Here is a 23,181-nt window from a genome sequence, read left to right as displayed (position 1 = left end):
GGATGTACCCAACCTGTTAACACAACTTTCCAAGCGTTGTTATCAAGGGATTTTAGAAATGCTACCATTCGAGGTTTCCAATAGTCATAGTTAGAACCATCCAAAATTGGTGGCCTATGAACAGATCCTCCATCTCTCTCCATTGTACCAGAAAGTATTGCCCCTAGATCTCACCCAGAACCAGAGCAGGATGCCTTCTCTGATACCAATTGAAATTCTGGTATCAGATATAAGATGTCGAAGGTAATGTCACGACACTGATATCTGGTAATAAACAATGGATAAACAAAACAGAATGGTAAAGCGAATAACACAAGCAATTGTTAACCCAGTTTAGTGCAACTCACCTACGTCTGGGGGCTACCAAGCCAGGAAGGAAATTCACTAAAATAGAATTAGTTCAAAGACTCTCTATTTACTTCAACAAGTTACAGTCTTTCTCACCTAATCTCTACCCGTGCAATTTCTACCTAAGCACTCTTAGATATGAGAACCCACTCACTTCCCTACAATCACACACCAGTGATTTTAAACAACAATCCCTTGTGAAAAGAAATACTTTTCAATTACACACTCTTGATTTTACTTCACAATTTCAATCAAGAAGACACACTCTTGATCTTGCTTCACAGCTTTGATCAAGAAGACACACACTCTTGCTTAACAGCTTTAGAGTGACAAATTACAACCACAAATCAGTCCAATTCAATCATCAATGGATGACTTGAATGACCTACAAGTCTTACGACTAAACAGACACAAACCCTAGCTCTCTCTCTATATTTCGCTCAGTCTTGGTTGTGTGTTCAAACAAGTTTTCTGTCCCTTTTTATAGAAGCATCCAGCTGGGCTTGGACATCTTGAAAACTCTAAATCTATTTTCCAATCAAATCTTTTTATAACAGCTGTGTAGATCTCCTTGGAAAATAAGTAAATCTGGTTGTAATCCATGATTGAATGCGCCAGCTAATCATATCTTCAATCATCCAAAGATTGCCATTAATCGTGCAACCACAAAACACCAGACATTCATACTGAATGTTCTGTGTACAGGATGTCATGACATCGGGTCTGACATCCTGGAAAAATCCTGTATAATCCAATAATCCCTTTTATAACTTCCAGCAGGTACAGCCATATCAGATGCCATGACATTGTGTAGGTCATCTGAAATAATCCTGCATGAACATGTCTTTCATTTAAACTTTAGCAGGTACATCCAATATCAGAAGCCTTGTCATTGTATGTGGCATTCTGAAACAATCCTGCATGCACATGTTCTTGAACTCCAGCAGGTACATAAGATATCTCATGTTAAGACATCACACATGACATCTTGTGAACACTCTTTGTTTTACCAAAATTGCTGCCAACACTTAGAATCAACAATAGCAAAAAAAGTAATAAGGTAATTAAACAAAGGTAATGAAATAAATGTGCTCCCTCCCCATACAAAACAAAGCAGTGTCCTCATTGCTTAGTGCGAGTAGGAGAAATCAGTGGTTAGTAGTATTAGCCACGGTTTTGTCCCAATGCAGTTACAGCTTCGTTCAGGTGATGAAACTGCTCAACGGCTATATCCATCAGGCCTAAGACATCAAAGCGTATGATCTTTATCTCGTCTTTCACAGTTGTGATGTCAGCTTGGAAATCATTCAGACGGGTGATGAGCATGGCAAGATTATCAGCATATGATGGAGGAACCGGTTCATCAATGTTATAATAGTTGGGAGGTGTTTCAGGGTCAGATTCTTCCATATGGATAGCGTCATTGATATACTCATATTTGGGCGGTGTCTCGGGAGGTGAAGGTGGATCAATAGGGTGTTCATCTAAGTCATAAAGCCAGTTACTGCAGTTGTGAACACTCATTCTCTCATGGTTAGGCAAGGTAAAGAGTCAAACCACTTCGTTATTGATTAAATAATCAAAAGTATTCGTCCCAATGTTTCCTATGATTCTGCGATTAAAGCAAAATTCGATATCCATGGGTCGGATGTTTCCAAATGGTACATGCTCATAAAGTGGGCGTCTAAGTCCGATGGCGTCTGCTATCATGGTTACTAAGCCACCTATTATTATTGGGGTATGGTTGTTCTTAGCAAGGTGAACAAATCTCTCCATCATGAATGTCACGATATTGACATGTCGACCCTGATCGACACATAGCAAGATGAAAAGTTCATCACGGGACACTAGGGTGTTGTTTTCTTCCTTACCAAACAGGGTGTGGGCCAGTATTTTATGAAAGTATCGGATAACAGGGTTATGGATCCTTTGTGAGTGCATCTCATTTGGGTTTGGGTTGGATTCTCCAGTTATGCTACCTCAAAAGTCATCTAGGTCGATGTCATCGATTAGGTCCTCCTGGCGGGTAGTAAAAACGAAAGGGCCACTAGGGAATCCTAGGAGGTCAGCAAGGTCTCGACGACTATAGGTGAAGTCCATTCTAAACAACCTAAAGGATATCAACCCTTTGTTAAGTCCGTAACTACGTTCGGGGTTGTATACAAGGGAGCTAAGGAATTCTAAGGTTAGTTCACGGTACGTGACAAACCGTCTCTTAATGGCTGCATTCTCCCACCCAAGCTGGTTAAACATAAATAGGATGCTATCTCGGATGCCTAATTTATCCATGGTAGGTCCATCATAATATATGGTCAATTCCATATCCTTCCGGGCTAGATAATCATACCGCCTTCTTTGAACTCTGCCTCTGAAAACTGTCTCTATTTGTTGCATGATGAAAGTAATTAACTAACTAGTTAGTAATTTTCCTGTTTATCAGTATCCAATATGTCTAAGTTAGTTACTAGAAGCAACAAGAATGACTGCAAAGAATCAAGAAGAGGGGAGCAAACAAAATAAAGAAGACAATCAAAGAAGAAAAATAGGTTGTAACAAAGATAACAAAAAAGGGGTGGGTTGTCTCCCACTAAGCACTTTGTTTAATGTCGTAAGTTCGACAGTAGCGTCGCGTTGTACTAGGTTTGGGGTTGAGCGGGCAGCTCTATGAGTCTGAGACTGTTCGAATAGTCTCTATTTTCAATATTATGATAATGCTTTAGTCGCTGCCCGTTTACTATAAAAGGGTCACTATTCCTACCTTTTATTTCTATCGCACCACCATTGAGGACTTTGGTGATCTCGAAAGGGCCGGACCACCGAGATTTGAGTTTTCCTAGAAAAAGTTTAAGTCTTGAATTGAATAGTAGCACTATGTCGCCGACTTTAAACTCCTTCCTAGAAATGTGTTTGTCATGCCATCTTTTGGTTCGCTCTTTGTAGATCCTGGAATTCTCGTAAGCGTCCAATCTCAACTCTTCTAATTCGTGGATGTCCAGAATCCGTTTCTCGCCTGCGGAAGTATAATTTATATTTAGGGTTTTAATTGCCCAATATGCTTTGTGTTCCAATTCCATAGGGAGGTGGCATGATTTACCATAGACTAGTTTGAAGGGTGTGGTTCCTATCGGGGTTTTGTAAGCCGTCCTGTAGGCCCACAAAGCTTCGTTTAGTTTGGATCACCAGTCTTTTCGGGATATTCCTACGGTCTTCTCAAGAATTTTTTTTATTTCTCGATTCGAGACTTCGACTTGCCCGCTAGTTTGTGGATGATACAGTGTTGTTACACGATGTCGGACTCCATACTTCATAAGAAGTTTTCCAAATATATTCGATATGAAGTGGGAGCCACCGTCAGTAACTACTAATTTTGGCACACCGAATCTGGGAAAGATAATGTTCTTGAATAACTTGATCACTACTCGTGTGTCATTTTTTGGAGAAGCTATAGCCTCGATCCATTTTGAAACATAGCGGACAACAACGAGTATGTATTTATTACCAAAAGAAGCTGGGCATGGTCCCATGAAGTCAATCCCCCATACATCTAAGACTTCCACTTCTAAGATTCCCGTTTGTGGCATTTCATCGCGTCTTGATATGTTGCTAGTGCGTTGGCACCGGTCGCATTTTATAACCGCGTTATGGACGTATTTCCATAGAGTAGGACAAAAAAGGCCTGATTGCAGGATCTTAGTGCAGGTCTTTGAGGTACTTGCATGCCCTTCATAGGGAGCGGAATGGCAATGAGAGTTTATATCATCTATTTCATCCTCTGGAACACATCGACGGAAAATACCGTCGATACCTCTTTTGAAAAGCAGATGTTCATCCTAGTAGTACTGTTTTAGATCGTGAAAGAATTTCTTCTTTTGTTGGTAAGATAGGTCCGGTGGAAGTACTCTGATGGCTAGGTAGTTGACAAAATCAGCGTACCATGGCAGAGTTGCATTCGCATGTATTTCTTCCACGGATTCTTCTATTTCTGTATCGTTTAATGTTAGTTCAGACATATCGCTTTCCATTTGGGCTATGAGTCGTTTGTAAGGGAAATCATCGTTAATTGGGATTTCTTCAGGTTTATTCCCTTCGATTCGTGATAAGTGGTCCGCTACTACGTTTTCAGTACCTTTCTTATCTTTTTTCTCTAAGTTAAATTCTTGTAAGAGCAGGATCCATCTTAAAAGTCTTGGTTTGGCATCCTTCTTACTTAATAGGTATCTAATAGCGGCGTGGTCGGTATAGATGATAATTTTCGCCCATACTAGGTAGGAACGGAATTTGCCCAATGCGAACACGACGGCTATAAGTTCTTTTTCAGTGGTGGCGTAGTTCATTTGGGCTGGATCTAGTGTTCTGCTCGCATAGTAAATAGCATGAAGCTTCTTATCCTTTCTTTGTCCCAGTACTGCGCCTACTGCGTAATCACTCACATCACACATGATTTCAAACGGTAATATCCAGTCAGGTGGTTGCATTATGGGTGCGGTGATTAAAGATGTTTTTAGTTGGTTGAACGCTGTTAAGCATTTTTCATCAAAGATGAAATCAGCGTCTTTCATTAATAAACCTGTAAGTGGCTTGGTAATTTTCTAGAAATCAACGTCTTTCATTACTCTATCTCTCATCAATCCATCATTTTGTGTGTGACCCTGTAGGTTTTCGCGACATTAGCAATTATATTAAATCACGTATTTAACAAAATAAACAGTGAGCGGTATCTAGCAACACATCACTGCTACCCAAGACACGAAAATGTCATGTGATCTGACAAATCCTTTTGTGATAATACTTATATGTACAATTACACTTTTTCCCCTATGTCTATATTGAACATAAGGCATAGATCGTGTCATCCTTGTCCTGTTAAATATTGGACCCGTAGACATTTATCTTATTACACAGAATGGGAAAATTCCATCAAGGTCACTCATGTCCCTCAACATGCTTCATGGAGTACCCATAAATTGTCTTTATGGTCATCCAGTTACGGACAATGTTTGATTAGCAATAAATCACTCGACTCTACATCTAGGGTCCATAGTGGTTTCAGGTCGAAGGGTGGTATACACCATTATCACCATGAGAATAACTTATGACACTTTGCATAACATTCTATATGGTATTCTCATAGTGCGTCAATCCAGTATAAATATTACTCATATTATTCATACCTATGTTTAAGACCTTATAACTCCTTATCCATGATCATTGAGATGTGATCATCAGTCTATATACATAACAGTCTTAATGCTTTAATGTTATCCCACTTCACAATAAATGTCGACTACGAATACTTTAAGAATAATGTCCTTATGTTTAATGGGATCTCATGATTAAGTCACACTTGATACATTAAACGGACTATCTATTCTAGGGACTTTATTAAACAAACATAATATAGAAAAAGCCTTTTATTATTAACAAATAATTCGATACAAGTACCAAAAGTATTGACCTCTAGGGATTACACCAACAATATCCCACTAGCACTATAGCCAATCAGGCATACCCCTAATGCCCATAGATCTAGTATGGCCATCAGGCTTCAGCTGTGCAAGAGGCTTTATTAGTAGGTCAACAATATTGTCAAGTGTAGGTACTCTGCATATTTTCACATCTCCTCTATTATCTCTCGAATGAGGTGATAACGCATAAGTATGTGTTTGGATCGTTGGTGAGATCTAGGCTCCTTAGCTTGTGAGATAACACCATTATTATCACAATAGAGATCAATGGGATCCACAATGCTAGGAACTATGCCAAGTTCACTAATGAACTTTTTGATCCAAACAGCTTCCTTTGCTGCACTTGAGGCAGCAATATACTTGGCCTCGGTTGTAGAATCAACAATTGTATCTTGCTTTGAACTTTTCCAACTCACATCGCCACCGTTTAAGCAAAACATATAACCAGATTGCGATCTAAAGTCATCCTTATCTGTCTGGAAGCTAGCATCGGTGTATCCAATTACAACAAGCTCTTCCTGACCTCCATATATCAAGAATTAGTCCTTAGTCCTTCTCAAATACTTAAGGATATTCTTGACAGCTACCCAATGAGCATCACCTGGATCAGAATGGTACCTACTCGTTGCACTTAAAGCATACGAGACATTTGGTTAAGTACATAACATGGCATACATGATATATCCTATTGCAGATGCATATGGAATCTTATTCATGTGATCCCTTTCTTCCTTAGTTGAAGGGAATTGTGTTTTTCATAGACACATGCCATGTTGCATAGGTATGAATCCTTTCTTGGAATCATGCATATTAAAGCATCTCAGCACTTTGTTTATGTATGTACTCTGACTTAGGCCAAGCAGTTTTTGTGATCTATCTCTATAGATCCTGATTCCTAATATATAGGTTGCTTCTCATAGGTCCTTCATAGAAAATTATTTCCCCAACCAAGACTTTACTTGTTGTAGGGTAGGGATATCGTTTCCAATGAGTAATATGTCATCTACATATAATACCAGGAAGACGATCATGCTCCCACTAACCTTCTTGTAGACACAAGGCTTGTCTTCATTCTTGATGAATCCATATTGTTTTACTGTTTCATCAAAACAAAGATTCCAGCTTCTGGAAGCTTTCTTCAATCCATAGATTGATCTTTGTAACTTACATATCTTTTGGGCTTCTTCTGGTATGTCAAATCCTTCAGGTTGTGTTATGTACACATCCTCAAGAAGATTCCCATTAAGGAAAGCAGTTTTGACATCCATCTGCCATATTTCATAATCATGATATGCAGCGATAGCAAGTAAAACCCGAACATATTTAAGCATTGCAACAGGTGAAAAGGTTTCATCATAGTCAACCCCATGAATTTGTTTATATCCTTTTGCAACCAGTCTTGCCTTATAGGTATGTACCTTACCATCTATGTCAGTCTTCTTTTTGAAGACCCACTTGCATCCTATAGGGTTAACTCCTACAGGAGGCTCTACCAAGGTCCAAACCTGATTTGTGTACATGGAATCCATTTCAGATTTCATGGCTTCTAGCCACTTCTCATACTCGGGACCAGTTATGACCTCTTGGTAGGTCACAGGCTCATCTTGATCCATGAGTAATACATCACCTTGATCAGTTATGAGATATCCATATCTCTCAGGTAGGTGACGTATCCTGCTTGACCTACACTGGTTTTGTTCTACTTGAGCAGGTTGCTCCTCCACAACTACTTGTGTTTCCTGCTCTAATTCCTCCATAGGTGTATCAATGCTTTGTGATTCTTGAATTTCTTTAAGCTCTACTTTCCTCCCATTGATTCCTTTGGAAATAAAATCCTTTTCTAGGAAAACTCCAATTTGAGCAACAAACATTTTTCCCTTAGAAGGATTGTAGAAGTAATACCCTCTTGTTTCTTTAGGATACCCCACAAATAAGCATTTGTCAGATTTGGTCTCAAGCTTAATTGAAATACGTCGTTTAACATAAAATTCGCAACCCCATTGTAGCACCTCAAATTTTCCCTCCCCATTCATGCATTCATTTCATTTTTTAGGTCATTTATCATTCCATATTGCATTGCACCATACCAGTCAAAATTGACATCAAGAGAATCCTCAGTGCAAAAGAGCAAGTATTTCCTTGAGATGAAGGCCACATGATTATTCTAAAGAGCTTATATGAGCTAGGGTTCATTTTGAAGCAATTTTACCAAGTGGTAGAGGCCCAAATTCATCAGTGCATTTCCAGGTCATCTGAGGACCATAAAAGTCAACTGTGCAGTCAACTGAGGGCTTTGAGATGGGGAAGTGAGTGGAAGCATCTCAATCATGTTCATACAAGGCCTATTCATCATGTCAAACATATATCTTGAAGATTTTGAAGTCAAATCAAAAGTTTCCCAAAATGGAAAGTGACCTGTAATTTCAAGTTTCCAAAAATGGCAAGTTTTTGGACCACATTCAACTTGACTTTCCAACATCAAAAAAGCTTCAAATGGATTTTTGGTGAACATGAAAGTTGAAGATCTTTCTCTCTTCTTTTCAAAAAGTCCTATATCATGGTCATATGATAATTGGTTGAGACGTTATGATCAAATGATTGCAAAGTATACTTGGAACTTCAAAGTGCCATAACTTTTGATCCAAAACTCCAAATTGGTCCACTCTTTTTGAAAAATGCTCCTTGTGACCAAGAGATTCCAAATCTACCATTGCCTTGCATGAAAAGAGCTCACATGATCAAATGTCCATTCAAGTGTATTTTGGAGGGAAAATGGAGAATTCAAAATTGGTGAATCATACAAGCCTAATTCCAATTCCATCATGTTTGTTGGATGATTTTGAGTGAAAATGAAGCTTGCATGGCACTGTTCACGTGCACATTGCTCATGCCACCTCACACTTGCCAAATTTGCATTTCACCTTATTTTCTCTTAATCACAATTAACCAATGCTTAATCTCCATTTTCAACATGATTAGTGGGAAGTATATAAGCCTAATCTTAATCACATTTCAGGAGAATAACAGAATTTGGATCAAAAATCTCATTTCCCTCTCAATTTTCTCTCTCATCAAAACTGAAAATTCTTCACACAAACACAAGATTTCTTTGTAAATTCTTCACACAAACACAAGAGATTTGAGCTGGTTCATGAACATTCATACATTGATGGAAGATTCAAATTGAGCTGGATTCAAGGTGTTACAAGTGCCAATTCTTGCATCAAACTTCATAACAAGGTTGAGGAAGAAGATCTGGAAGTGGTGAGGCCTTGAATGCACGAGATCAACACACTGCTTTTCAAACAGGTTGGAATTCGATCATCTGTTTTCTTCGTTTTCTTGCCATGATCTTGTAGAGCTTGCTTTGCTGAGAATTCTGATATAATTAGATCTTGATTTGGATGAGAAACGAGTGAGATACATGGAATTAAAGTTTCAATATTCATAATGTTTTCATTCGATCTGCTCGATTCATGGAGTTTTAGGCTTAGTGAGCATGAGATTCGTGTTCCTCATTGAGAGACGGTTCCAACGGTGTATAGCATGTTAAATTCTGGAAAATTGTTCTTGAGCGTCGCCGGAAAACCATCGGGGAGGATGACCGGAATCACTATTCCGGCCATCTGGTTCAGCGTTTAGGGTTTTGGCCTGGCGCTCATGGAACCTTCAAGTCCTGCGTTTGAATCTTGCCTAGCGCATTTCCAATTGATTTTCCTTAAGCGCACTTGTGAACCACATAACCTCTGTTCGATTCTCACGCTTGCATATTTCCATTTGATTTGCCATTAGCGCGCCATGAACCATTGAAACCTCAGTTCGAATCTGCGCTTTGCATTTTAATTTCATTTGAACGCGCCAGTAACCTCGCTTACGCCAGTTCGAACCTTCGCTATTGCGTTTTAATTTCCATTTGTTTTCTCAGTTGATTTGGAACGCTGCGTTTTGATAGCGCTTGCAACCTTCGTATCCTCAGTTCCATACCTTGCCATGTATTTCTGAAATTGCATTGTTGTTTTCTCATTCGCCTTGCCTTACCTGAGCTCGATTCCTGGCTATGCACTTTCCATTTTTATTCATTTTGTTTTTTCCATATTATCTTTCATATTATTTTATTTTGTTCATCAATTTCTAAAAAATCATAAAAAATAGTAGGATTGTCCAATTTAATCCATTTTTTTTCCACATGTTCATTTTAATGTCTAGTTTTTTTAGCATTTATTTCCTGATTTTTGTATTGCTGGATTTTTAAATGTGCTTGATTGTTTGAACATGATGCCAAAATGACATGTTGTGCTAATTGTTTTGTGAAATGCTCATGTTTAATCCAATTGCCTTGAAATTTGACATGCCTGATCATAACATGTGACGTGTTTTTTGAGCTTTTGTTTGGCATTTTTATCATATACCACCACTGTTTTGGACACATGAACATATGGTGTGATAATTTGTGTCACATATTTGATGTTGCATTTGTGCATTTTCATACATATTACATTTGAGCTCTTCTGGACTTAATTTTTGGCATGATGCTTGTCCATAACATGTTGTATTCACATAAAAAATTTCATGATCATTGGATACATTTCTGTTTTAATATGGATGTTCTATTCTTGATGTCCAATTATGATCACATTGCTTGCCTTTGCCTTATCTTGATCATGTGATGGCTTTGCCTTATGATTTGGTTTTGGTCCTTTTGAGGACTCTTTCTTGTTTGATTGAATGTGCTTCATGTGAAATATTGACTTCTGTTTTGACTATTTGACTTGCCTTTGACCCTAGTCTTTGTACTAGTGGTTTGTACTCACCAATTGTGTTTTGTATTTCAGGTATTGAGCAATTAGCACTAATGTTTGGTTTGGTCTCATTACTTGAGATGCAAGTTGCTTTGATTACTAACTCTTATTTTGTTGTAGGTCCATTGATGTGATGAACTCACTTGAGGGATTGCATTTATGACTTGCATTGTGTACATATGGAAAGTTCCATTATTGTTGTCTGTTGGTTTTTCTGTCCGAATACAATATTAACTGTTTGGCTTTTGTACAGGTACATTAGTCGCTTTTAGCTCTTGCTTGAGCTTTGCTTTGGAGTGTGGTTTGTACACCACCTAGGTAACCACTCTCTCACTCCATGTAGTCTGGAAGCCCTGTCGCCTTTTTGGCAGGCATTTGGCTGAAGTCCTCCTTAAGAGGCCATGGTTGTGCTTGTTTATATTTGTGCCAAAGACCTCTAAATGAGGCATGTTACATGTTAAGTCCTCCTAAGTGAAGAGGCAATTGACAGATAGAAGGGATTAGCAATCAATCCCCTGTTAACCGTTGAGTCGTTCATTATGCTCGCACTACGTGCTGATGCTCTTGAACATAACCCAAGATCTTGTATAGAGTCAGTCAAGAGGAATAGGGTCCCTCTTTCTGGATCCCCACGGATTCTTTGATTCGAGCTCACCCAGGCCAGGGTTAAAAGCGTGAGGTCCAATCCTCATTCCCCTCTTTCATCAGCTTCACCCTAACTCTCAATGTTAGTGGTTAAGAGCTTCAGCACACCCCTACAGTTTTGGCTTGTTTGTCGAGGTTGATATGACCCCTCTTGACTAAAGCCTTCCCCGGATGTTTGAGCCCCCTTGTTGGTGTGTTTATTTCATGTTATATGTTTTTGTGTGGTGTGATGGTATCCCCATAGGATTGCTAGACTTCGTATAGTCTCTGGTTTGCATGTCAATTAAGGTAGCACGGTTCCTTCGTCTAGGACTTCCTTTTTTGCGTGGGCATTCCTAAAACACAAACAAACTCTTTGATTATCTTTTCTTAAGGACACGTTAACTCCTTCTACTACAGGTGAGTAAGTCTCCAAAGGTCGAGCATCCGGTAGATTGCGTAGTAACGTCGTTCATTTAAAAAACACAAAACAAACAGAAATAGTTTAGCCGAACTACGGCAACTCTGATTCTCATAGATGAGATACATAGGCACAAGACGCGATGTCTTGCCGAGTTTGACTGACGATTAACAATTAATCCTTGCTGGTTTTCGCCCTCGTTGCGATTCTTTTCTCTCGCCCTCGTTGCGATCGAGACCTTCCTTTTCTCTTGCCCTCGTTGCAATCGAGACCCTTTTTTCCCTTTTCGTGTGTGTTTGGAGTCGGATGTAAGTCCATTTATTGGCATTCTATTTCCTGTTTGTGTTTGTTTGGAGTCAGATATAAGTCCATGTATTGGCATTCTGTTTCCTGTTGTGTGTTTCTTTTGACGTCTCAGCGTCTCCTTTCAGTGTTTGTTTCGGCATGCGTTAGCCGAGCTACGAGTGCTCTAATTCTTTCTCTGGTTAGAGAAGATATGTATGCATAGGATGCGGTGTCCTAGCGAGCACGTTCCCCATTTCCCCGAACTATGTTGACTTTGATGTGTGTTTTTGACAAACTACGTAGGCCTAGGATGCGATATCCTGCCGAGTCCCACTTCCTCCGTCTTCTTTCACCTGTTGTATTATTCCAGTTTGATGCAGTTGTTTGAGCAGTTTTTCTAGCAACCTTTTTCTATTCTTTTGAGCGTGGATCCCGTCGAGTACGACGGACGTGAGGGGTGCTAATACCTTCCCCTTGTGTAACCGACTCCCGTACCTTGTAATCTCTGGTCGTAAGACCATTCCTTTCCCTTTTTCAGGTTTACTTCGAGCGTTTCCTTTCCCTCCTTTGGGATAAATAACGCACGGTGGCGACTCTGTGTTTTTCCCGCCGGTTGTTTTTCGCGATGCGACACCCATATCTTCATGTAAGACATATGTGGTTTCTTACCACTCTATATCTCATATGTTGTCTTCTCAACCTTTTTGGATGGAACATGGTTAAGTGTGTAAGCCGTTGTCAATAGTGCATGTCCCCAAAAGGAGTATGGAAGATCGGCATGACTCATCATGGATCGGGCCATGTCTAACAAGGTTCGATTTCTTCTCTCAGATACATCGTTCCATTAGGGTGTTCCAGGAGGAGTAAGTTGGGATAGGATCGCACACTCTTTCAGATGGTCATCAAACTCTAGGCTTAAATATTCACCACCTCGATCTGATCAAAGAGTTTTAATACTCTTACCTAGTTGGTTTTGTACTTCATTCTTGAATTCCTTGAACTTTTCAAAGGACTCTGATTTGTGTTTCATTAAATACACATAACCATATCTACTGAAATCATCAGTAAATGTGATAAAGTACTTAAAACCTCCTCTGGCTGGTATGTTCAGTGGTCCACATACATCAGTATGTATGAGGCCCAAAAGATCATTAGCTCTTTCACTTTTTCCTGTGAATAGAGACTTTGTCATCTTTCCAATTAAACAATATCTGCATGTCTCATATGATTCATAATCAAAAGAGTCCAAGAGTCAATCTTTATGGAGTTTGGAAATGTGTTTCTCATTTATGTGGCCTAATCGACAATGCCAAAGGTAAGTTGGATTTAACTCATTAGGTTTCATCCTTTTAGTATTAATGTTATAAATAGGCATTTCAAGATCAAGGACATATAGTCCATTGTTCATTTGTGAGTAGCATAGAATATATCATTCAAATAAATGGAGCAACAATGATTCTTTATTATAAATGAAAAACCAAACTTGTCTAAACAAGAAACAGAAATAATATTCCTTCTAATTGCAGGTACATAATAACAGTTCTCTAACTGAATTATTAAATCACTAGGTAAAGTCAATACATAAGTTCCTACAGCTAAAGCAACAACCTTTGCTCCATTGCCAACTCGTAGGTTAACTTCACCTTTTGCCAAATCTCTACTCCTTTTTAGCCCTTGCACATTGGTACAAATGTGAGAACCGCATCCAGTATCTAATACCCATGATGCAGAAGTAGATAAATTAATTTCAATAACAAAAATACCTGAAGTTGAAGTCTCTACTCCATTCTTCTTATCTTCCAGGTACTTTGGGCAGTTTCTCTTCCAGTGTCCGGTCTTACCGCAATGGAAGCATGTGTCTTCCTTTGCTATGCCTCCACTAGGCTTCAAAGCAGTAGCAATGGGTTTGGGTTTGGAAACTTCCTTGCCTTTCCCTTTATCACCCTGCTTGGTGGGTCTTTTGTTTTGTCTCTTTCCATTTCCGATCATCAGAATGGACTTCCCTTTTGACTTCAGATTCTGCTCAGCAGTTCTTAACATGGCTAGAAGTTCAGGAAGAGATTTGCCCATATCATTCATATTAAAATTAAAGACAAATTGACTGTATCTATTTGGCAACAATTGCAAGATCAAATCAGTCGCAAGTTCCTTTCCGAGGGGAAAACCCAACCTCTCAAGGTTCTCCATCTACCCAATCATCTTGAGAACATGAGGACCTACAGGGGCTCCATTAGCTAACTTTCCTTGAAAAAGGGATTTTGAAACTTCAAACCTTTCATGCCTTTCCTGCTCTTGATAGAGCATCTTCAGGTGTTCGATCATATCGAACGCTGCTATGTTCTCATGTTGCTTTTGCAACTCTGAGTTCATAGTAGCTAGCATGAGGCAAGCAGTTTCATTAGCATCATCGACATGCTTCTTATAAGCATCTCTTTCTGCCTTAGGTGCAGAACTAGAAGGTTCCTCTTCAGGAACAGTTTTCTCCAAGACATACAGCTTCCTATCATGTTTGAGGACAATCCTCAGATTTCGGTGTCAATCCAGAAAATTTGTCCCAGAAATTTTTTCCTTATCAAGGATTGATCGTAAAATGTTGTTAGAGGTGTTTCTTGTCATGGTAATCTACATGAAAATAATGAAAATATAAGTATCAATAACATATTTATTTAGGCCTTTAATTAAATATGCTCTCACTATTTTACTCAAAACAAATGACCCTCACCATTTGATTCAAAAAATCCCGTTGGAAGATTTCCTAGTGGGTCGAGATCCACATTTCACTTTGTTTTAAGTCCGCGTAGGTGGATTACACAAAATTAGGTTATTTAGGTAGGAACTCCTTCCAATTGTATCTAATACAACTCTCAAATATTTTAGTTGGGTGAATAACTCCTTATTCCAATCCATCACATGGATCATTTCCAACTCTTGCTTCTAAGCATATATAATCTTATTATAATTTGTTTATTTAAGTTTGACCCATTGTTTTAACAATTGGATATTACAATTATCCCATCGCACCTTACTAATATAGAACATGCACCTCGCGTAGGCGAAACCTACGTTATTCGATACTAGTCTTGATGAGTGCTAAAACTTGGAAAGCATAAACTTAATATTTATTTTGAGGGAATTTACAATAATTCTGATTTCACCGGCTTATTTATCATATAAATCGTCTCTCACGTGCATCAACATGCATACAAAATGAAACAGTTATGGCCCCTAGCGCAATTGTTCTCCCAAACCAATGAGAGAACCTAAGCTATCCTAATAACGATCTAAGCTTCTCCAAGCAAGATCTTCAAGGGTGTCCTCCTTTGATATTGTATTCTTCTCTTTCTTCATAACATTATATTACATAAAAGAAACTCGTTTTACATACGAGGGAGTAAGATGAGAAAAGAAGTTACGTTAAGAGATTTAAAAGAGAGGCACGACACGCATGTCGTATTTTAAAATCCCAAAAAAAAATAAAGGAAAACTAAGGCCATAACCGATCACCACGAGACAATAATAATAAACACATTATTATTATTAATTTAAATTATGTTAATTAAATAAACCAAATTAAATTTTGGCGACCGATCACACTACGCAGAGTTAGCCGGGGGTTCCGTTGCCCGGTCAAAACCCTAATCGCATAACTCTTTGACAGCACAACGCTTGTACTGTCATGAACCCTAATGCACCAATTTCATACCATCAAACAAACCTCGATTGTTAATTCAGTATGATTGATCAACATGTCATTGCTTCCCCATACTAATGTCGGATCAAGAAGCAAATGACCATTGATCACTCAAAGGAAAACAACCATAAAGTGTTTTAATGAACGAAACAGAAAAAATATATCATATATACCGTATTTTGCATCAGGATTACTTATATCATATATATAACTTGATCGATCTCAATTGCGTAACCTATGGACGATTGATGTATCGCTGCTTCACCATACTAACATCGGATTCCGAAGCATAGTCAATATCAATCATCTAAATCATACACACATGATGCCAAATTTAATTACTCGTTTATTCTTTGATTCATTATGTCTTTTAATCGTATTAATACAGAAGATATGGAAAATAAACAGCTATCAGATGCATGGTTTCGTAAGTGGCTCTGATAGCACTGAAGGAGAAGAGCGACCCAAAACGCAGCGGAATTTAAAAATTTCTCCTTTAGTGATCCTTACGAGTGGGCATGGTCAGTGATAGAATCGTTACCTCTTGTGGAGATTGAAACCTTTGATGTTGATCTACGGAGCCATTACGAACGTTGAATGGTGACAACGCCTCTACTCAATCCACATGAACGGATTTCTTCAATCTCAGTGCTAGCTGCTACGAATGAAGGCTTTGAGTGAGTGTGTGTGTGTGTGTGTGTGTGTGTGTGTGAGAGAGAGAGAGAGAGAGAGAGAGAGAGAGAGAGAGAGAGAGAGAGAGAGAAACGAAATTACAACTGCACAAATGCTTTTGCACAAGGGTTTTATTTATAGAACCACTTGTGTGGGCTACAAGCTAAAAAGCCCACTTAAGTGTATGTCGCCCATATCTCATGATATGCCAAAATCACTTAAGCGTGTGGTACCTTACTATATTTCGTATTCTACTTAAGTACACCGTACCTTACGATGTTCTACAATTCACTTAAGTGCATCGTACCTTACGATGTTTCTTAGTTACTCTATCTCTCATCAATTCGTCCTTTTGTGTATGACCCTGTAGTTTTTTGCGACATTAGCAATTATATTAAATCACATATTTAACATAATAAACAGTGAGCGGTATCTAGCGACACATCACTGCTACCTGATCAATAAAATAGCAAGTGTACTATTTTGCCTATTATAGCAATAACAGGTAAATTCCCCGAATGTCGATCTCAAGGACTGCACGTCAATATCGAGTTCAAATTATCATTCAATTAAACAAAAAGTATGAGTTAGGTTTTTAGGTAAAAATAAAGGCAAAGGCAAATAAGAAGGAAAATAAGGGTTTGCAAGGTAAGAGGAACAATGCTAGGGAAGGTGTATGATTTATCCCTGTAACAACTCTGAGTCACTATTGCATCAAGAAATATCAATCACTACCAGTTCTCAAGGGTATTTTCTCCTAAGTCCTTGGTGAGAAAACCTTTAATCAATCTACCCTAATTTCTATGTCCATAGGCAATTAAGGTGAAGTTAAGCTTTATTATATCAAGAATACTCTAGTTCATACAGGATACTCCTAGTCCTAGGTGATATCTATTGTAGAGTAACCTTATGAAAACCTTATCAATGGCGGTCCAGCCTAATTGATAAGCACAAAACAATCTCGATTGGTCCAAAAGAGAAAGCATTAAACACATCAAAAGGTTACCATAAGAATAATATTATAAATGAAAAAGTATACTCAAATTCGTTACAATTCTAAATCAGGGACACCCCCTAGAATTGAGGGGTTTAGCTACTCATATTGTTCAAAACAAATGCAACATAAAATCTACACATTACAAGTATTTGGATGACTTCAATCTTCAATCGCTTCCGCTCATGAAAACCATCAACTCTCCGAACTCCTTGCTCTCTGTAATACTTGATTGCTTGACAATACTGTGTTTTTCCTCGTTCCAAGATCATCTTTTCTTAGGTAGAAGGGTCTCTTTTATAGTGAAAATTCCAAGCAACGGGTGGACATGTCCAAAAATCTCTCTACAAGCCCGATACTCAAAAGCCCGATGAAAAGGGAAAATTTTGGTCTTGGGCTGACACGGGTGGCCGTGTCAGCTCATTGCTTCCTGTGACACGCCCATGGTGCTTGACACGGCTGGGGATACTGCCTGACATGGCCCGTGTCAGCTGACACAGGTGACCGTGTCAGACTACTGTTTTTCCTTTCCTTCTCCTTCTGCCTGACACGGCACGTGTCAGGTGACTCGAGTGGCCATGTCAGGCCTCCTGTACCGGGGTTTTTCCATTCCTTTGCTTGTCGGAATTCCACATTGTCTCGCTCCGAGTTCCTCGGTTCTTCTACCTGGACCTGTTGCACAAAAACACAGACATCCCACGCGTAAAATCACAAAAATATAAGTAAAATATGACAATGAATGGAAATGCTTATTTATCATACGAGAAGTAAAATTGCCTTTGAAAAGTACTAGAATGCTTGCACAGTTCCTCAGTTTCTTGTCGGATCGGTAATGAAAAGTTAATAAAATTGGTGAGTGATCACAACCCCAAACTTAGCTCATTGCTTGTTCTCAAGTAATGTTTCAGATGACACTGTGGTTCACTCCCCAGGATTCTTTATTTTTGCTAACACTGCCGAGATCATTCGCTAACGTCTTCACTCTTCCTTCTATAGGTTCTATTTTTCCTTGTGAGTTTTCAGTCGAACTTCCACTTCGAAGCACCGTTCACCTGTTAGCTTATATCACATTCTCACCAATTCTCTCGGGGTTAAGTGTTTTCACTCATAATCCAGAATATGCAATATCAACTTGCAAGTTTGAATAGTCTCTCCTTTCATATCACCTACACATAACACACATACTTTTTGAGGTTTTTCGGGTTGTAACGGGGTTTGGGTTATGGTGTGGATATTCAAAAAAAAGGGAAACAAGTGATTTTGGGTTCAGAGTCAATGTTACCATTATGTTCATTTTGTTGCTTTGTTTTTCTTTGGTTTTTCGCTTGGTTTTTTGTTTCCATTCTTATTTTTAGATCGAGTGCCCTTCTTTGGCTTGTTCTTCTTTTGAACCCTCGAGTTTATTTATATTTTTTTTCTTTTTCTCTCGATGATTTTCTCTTTTCTTTTTTATTTTCTTTTTCTCTCAATGATTCTCTTTTCTTTTTTTCTTTGTTTTCGCACTTATCTGGGCTTTTGGAACTCATGGGGTTTTTACCCGAACCTTAGAATTTCAACACAGTTTAATAATATCAACTTGACTCTGAACAAGGTAAGGAATTGTTTTGCCAAGGGGTACATTACGGGGTTAAACAAAAAAAAAATGGATACCGGCTCAAATGGGTTTAGAAGGGATAAAATTATTGGGACAACTAGAAAGGCTCAAGGGTATATTCAAACAATGTGCCTCAGTGTGTGTAGTCATGCAGTGACAGTCCCAGAGAATCTATGCAAATTTAGAGTGATAAAGATATACTTGAATATCGCTCATGATGATCAATGTGCTTGGCTTTTTATGACTCACCCTGTTCGGTTATGCTTTGACAGTATCCATAATACCTCTAGCATGGTGTGACTTCTTCCTTACTTCAGAACACACATGGCACTTATGTTGGTTAAGTTGTATACGTTGCGTCCAATCTTTCTTCTTCAGCAGTGTCAACTTCCTGGGGAGATTCTTCACAACAAGCAATGGTAATTGGAGTGATCCTTTCATCCACTCCCAGTCGTGATCATTACTAATTTCACAATAACACATCAGACTTGAAACACTTGTAACCTAATGTACCCTAAAACAGAAAAACCAAATATAGAATGCACTAAAGTAAAATAACAAAATTATTAGTAAAATAACAAAATACTGAAAATAACAATACTGAAAATAACATAAAATCTCCCTCAAACTTGATCTAAACATTGACCTCAATGTTTGCGAACAAAAGCGAAGGAGGAAACTCACAGTACCCTACTGAGGAGGTGGGTGTGGAAAATGCAGCATCAATTGTCGCGTCATGCTGCTCATCTCATCCAACATTGCCCCCTGTCGGGCTTGCTCGATGCCTTGCCGTTGTTGCTCCGTCCTTAAGTCACCCAAATCAGTTTTTATCCAAGTCCATTGGTCAGTGGACCAAGAAGAGGATCCTGCCTCCTGCTGGGTAAGTTCCTGATGTGGGGGTACAAACTATTCCTGAGGTTCCTAAGGTTCCTCTTCTTCCGCCTTTGTGGCATCCACATGGTCACCTGCAAACTGCTCACCTGCAGCAAAATTCTCAGTGTCATGGCCTTCCTCAGTGTCGGGGTCAGCACTTGTTGTATCAGAGCTGACATGTCAATTTTGGCTTTACCTGCAATTGAAGTGTCTTCGAGTGAAACCGCCTGATACCCGAAATGTTCAGCAATTTAGGTGATCATGTCGCCGATGGAGATGCCTCCAGAGTTTGCTCGGTCAACCCTGCCCAGATAGTCAGCTGCAAAGGCAGCTAGCTACATTGATGGATTTGTTTTGTGCCATCGAGTACATAAAAAATAATTCCCTCTGAGTGGCGACCCATGTGTTGTCACCTCTTCCAAACAGAGTGTAGGATAAACCCTTATGAGCATAAAGGAAACATGGATTCTGGATGCCGGATTCCTTAGCACCCTTGGAGGTTTAATCCATCCACCCTGTGATGGCAATCCAGAAATCCTTTGGCGAGAACCCATCTAGGACCGCTCTTGGTCCGTACAGTGGGAGTTGGAGTATCCCTGCCAATTCTTCTACAGACAATTCATGATAGTTATTGAACAGGCGGAAATGCAAAGTCCCGAAATAGTACCTGGTAATGTCGATCCATCTCTTTTCGAGTTGGAATTCCAGCGTGCTGAGGAAATCGAGTGTGATGCACTCATATGTCGGTGCTTCCAGGCTCATAAACTCCAACATCCCTAAGACGTGGAACATCCTGTACACCTTAATTTAGCCCTAGAGCGTTCAGAGTGTGCTCGCACATATACCTGGTAGGTGTGAGCTTCCGTTTCCGGTGGACTTGATACCGTTTTTCCTGTTCTAGATTGTCAAATAGAATGTTATGCAAATTTGGGTTCCGGCTTGGTCGCTTGTGTGACCTGCACATCTTAGTAAGTTGTTGCTTTCCGGTGAGAATTCTCCTCGGGGGCATTTTGGACCTGCAAAAAAATTGAACCTTTTGATAGAGGGAGTTAGAAAATTCTGAAACTGTGGTTAGAATGGGGATGACGAATGGAGTATTATTTGTGAAGGGTGTTATGGTGATAGGGTAGTGGAAGTGGTGGTTATGGAAGCTTTGAGGGAGGATTTTTAATGGAGTTTTGTAGGTTTAGAAAGAGAGAATGATAATGATGAGGTTTATGAGAGAGAAGGTGAAAAGTTTATGGAAAATCTGAGTAATCATAAGGTAAAAGGTGGGTAAAGTGTGGTTAAGGGGGAATTAATAGGTGGGGCCCACAGAAAATTTGAATTTGAAAAAAAAAATCAAAAACCCGTCTTCCTGACACGTGCTGTGTCGGCTGACGCGGCCGCCCGTGTCAGGCCACTGCCACTTTCAAACTTTCTCTTTTTCTTCAGTGCTCCTAACACGGGTGCCCGTGTCAGGCCACTGCCACGCCCCTAATGATCAACCTTCAGTGCTCCTGACACGGGTGGCCGTGTCAAGCCACTGTTATTTCCTCTGTTTCCATGGTTGGCAACGCTTCTGACACGACCCGTGTTAGGCTGCACTTTTGGCCGTTTTTTCGGATTTTTCTTCCATTCAACCTCCGGTCACAGTATTTTTCCGTTTGTCATGACCTAGACATTTATTGAAGTGATTTTCCCCTCCTTGTAGAGCTCCTATGTAAACCTACACATAAACACACACTAATTAAAATTAAAATTGCGTGGGTTGCCTCCCACAAAGCGCTTCGTTTAATGTCACATGGCTCGAAGGTCCTTCGTCTTTTCAGGTAAGACGGATTTTTTCTATCAGACCACCCTTCTGGTCTTGTAGGTACAATTTGACTCTCTGCCCATTTACCTTGAACGTGTCCCCGTTTGCCGGATTTCTTAGTTCAACAACTCCATGTGGGAATACTTTTTGTATCATAAAGGGTCTCGACCATCTCGATTTTAGTTTCCCAGGGAACAACTTCAACCTTGCATTAAATAATAATACCAGTTGTCCTTCATGAAGTTCTTTCCACTGAATGCGTCGGTCGTGCCATTCTTTTAGTTTGTTCTTTGTATATCTTGGCATTCTCATATGCTCGATTTCTGAATTCTTCCAGCTCTTGTAATTGAAGAATCCGAGATTTCCCCGCTTTGGACCGATCATAGTTGAGAAATTTGGTAGCCTAGAATGCTATGTGCTCGAGTTCGAGCGGCAAATGACAAGCTTTACCATAGACCAGTTGGTACGGGGACATACCTATGGGGGTTTTGAACGCTGTTCGGTATGCCCATAGTGCATCCTCTAACTTGATCAACCAATCTTTTCGTGATGCGTAAATTGTCTTTTCCAGAATCTGCTTGATCTGCCGATTTGACATTTCAACCTGTCCACTTGTCTAGGGATGGTACGGTGTGGCGATTTTATGCTTTACATTGTATTTTCTTAGCAGGTTCTCCATCAGCTTGTTCAGAAAGTGGGTACCTTCGTCACTAATTAGTGCTCTTGGTACCCCAAACCGAGCGAAGATACAATTCATTAGGAAATTGATCACCACTTTCGCATCATTCATGGGTAGTGCTACTGCCTCCACCTATTTTGACACATAGTAAACTACGACCAGAATGTATTGCTTTCCAAAGGACGGTGGGAAGGGTCCCATAAAATTTATTCCCCATACATAGAACAATTCTACCTCTAACCTGGCATTCTGAGGCATCTGATTTCTCTTTGATATGTTTCCTATTCTCTGACATCTATCGCACTCTTTTACTATCTCTTATGCATCTCTAAACAGTGTAGGTCAGTACAGTCCAGAATGGAGGACTTTTGTTGCGGTTCTATCTCCGCTAAAATGTCCTCCGTATTTTGAGTTGTGATAAGCTTTGAGGATGTCCCTTTGCTCTTCCTCCGGAACGCATCTTCTCATTAGGCCATCTATTCCCTTTTTGTATAAAAACGGATCATCCCACGCATAAAACCTGCAATCATGCAAAAACTTTTTTCTTTTGTTAGAGTCAAAGTCATCAGGTATTACTCCACCTACCACAAAGTTCCCGTAATCTGCGAACCAGGGGATATGCGTAACGGCTAGGATACGTTCGTCGGTGAACTCATCTCTGATGGGGTGTGTTTCTTCTGTTTCTTGAATCGGAGTCATCCGAGACAAGCGATCAGCAACAGTGTTTTCACTCCCCTTTTTGTCTTTGATTTACAGGTCGAACTCTTGTAGTAGTAGGATCCATCGCAGCAACCTTGGTTTTGATTCCTGTTTGGCAAAAAGATATTTTAATGTTGCATGGCCAGTATACATAATTACCTTTGATCCCAACAAATAGGACTTGAACTTATCAAAAGCATACACAACCGCAAGAAGCTCTTTTTCTGTGGTTGCATAGTTCA

The sequence above is a fragment of the Lathyrus oleraceus genome, chromosome 3, assembly GCF_024323335.1.
Source record: "Lathyrus oleraceus cultivar Zhongwan6 chromosome 3, CAAS_Psat_ZW6_1.0, whole genome shotgun sequence".
Classification (NCBI taxonomy): Eukaryota; Viridiplantae; Streptophyta; class Magnoliopsida; order Fabales; family Fabaceae; genus Lathyrus; species Lathyrus oleraceus.
The sequence above is the reverse complement of the archived record's forward strand: the minus strand, read 5'-3'. Positions refer to the sequence as shown.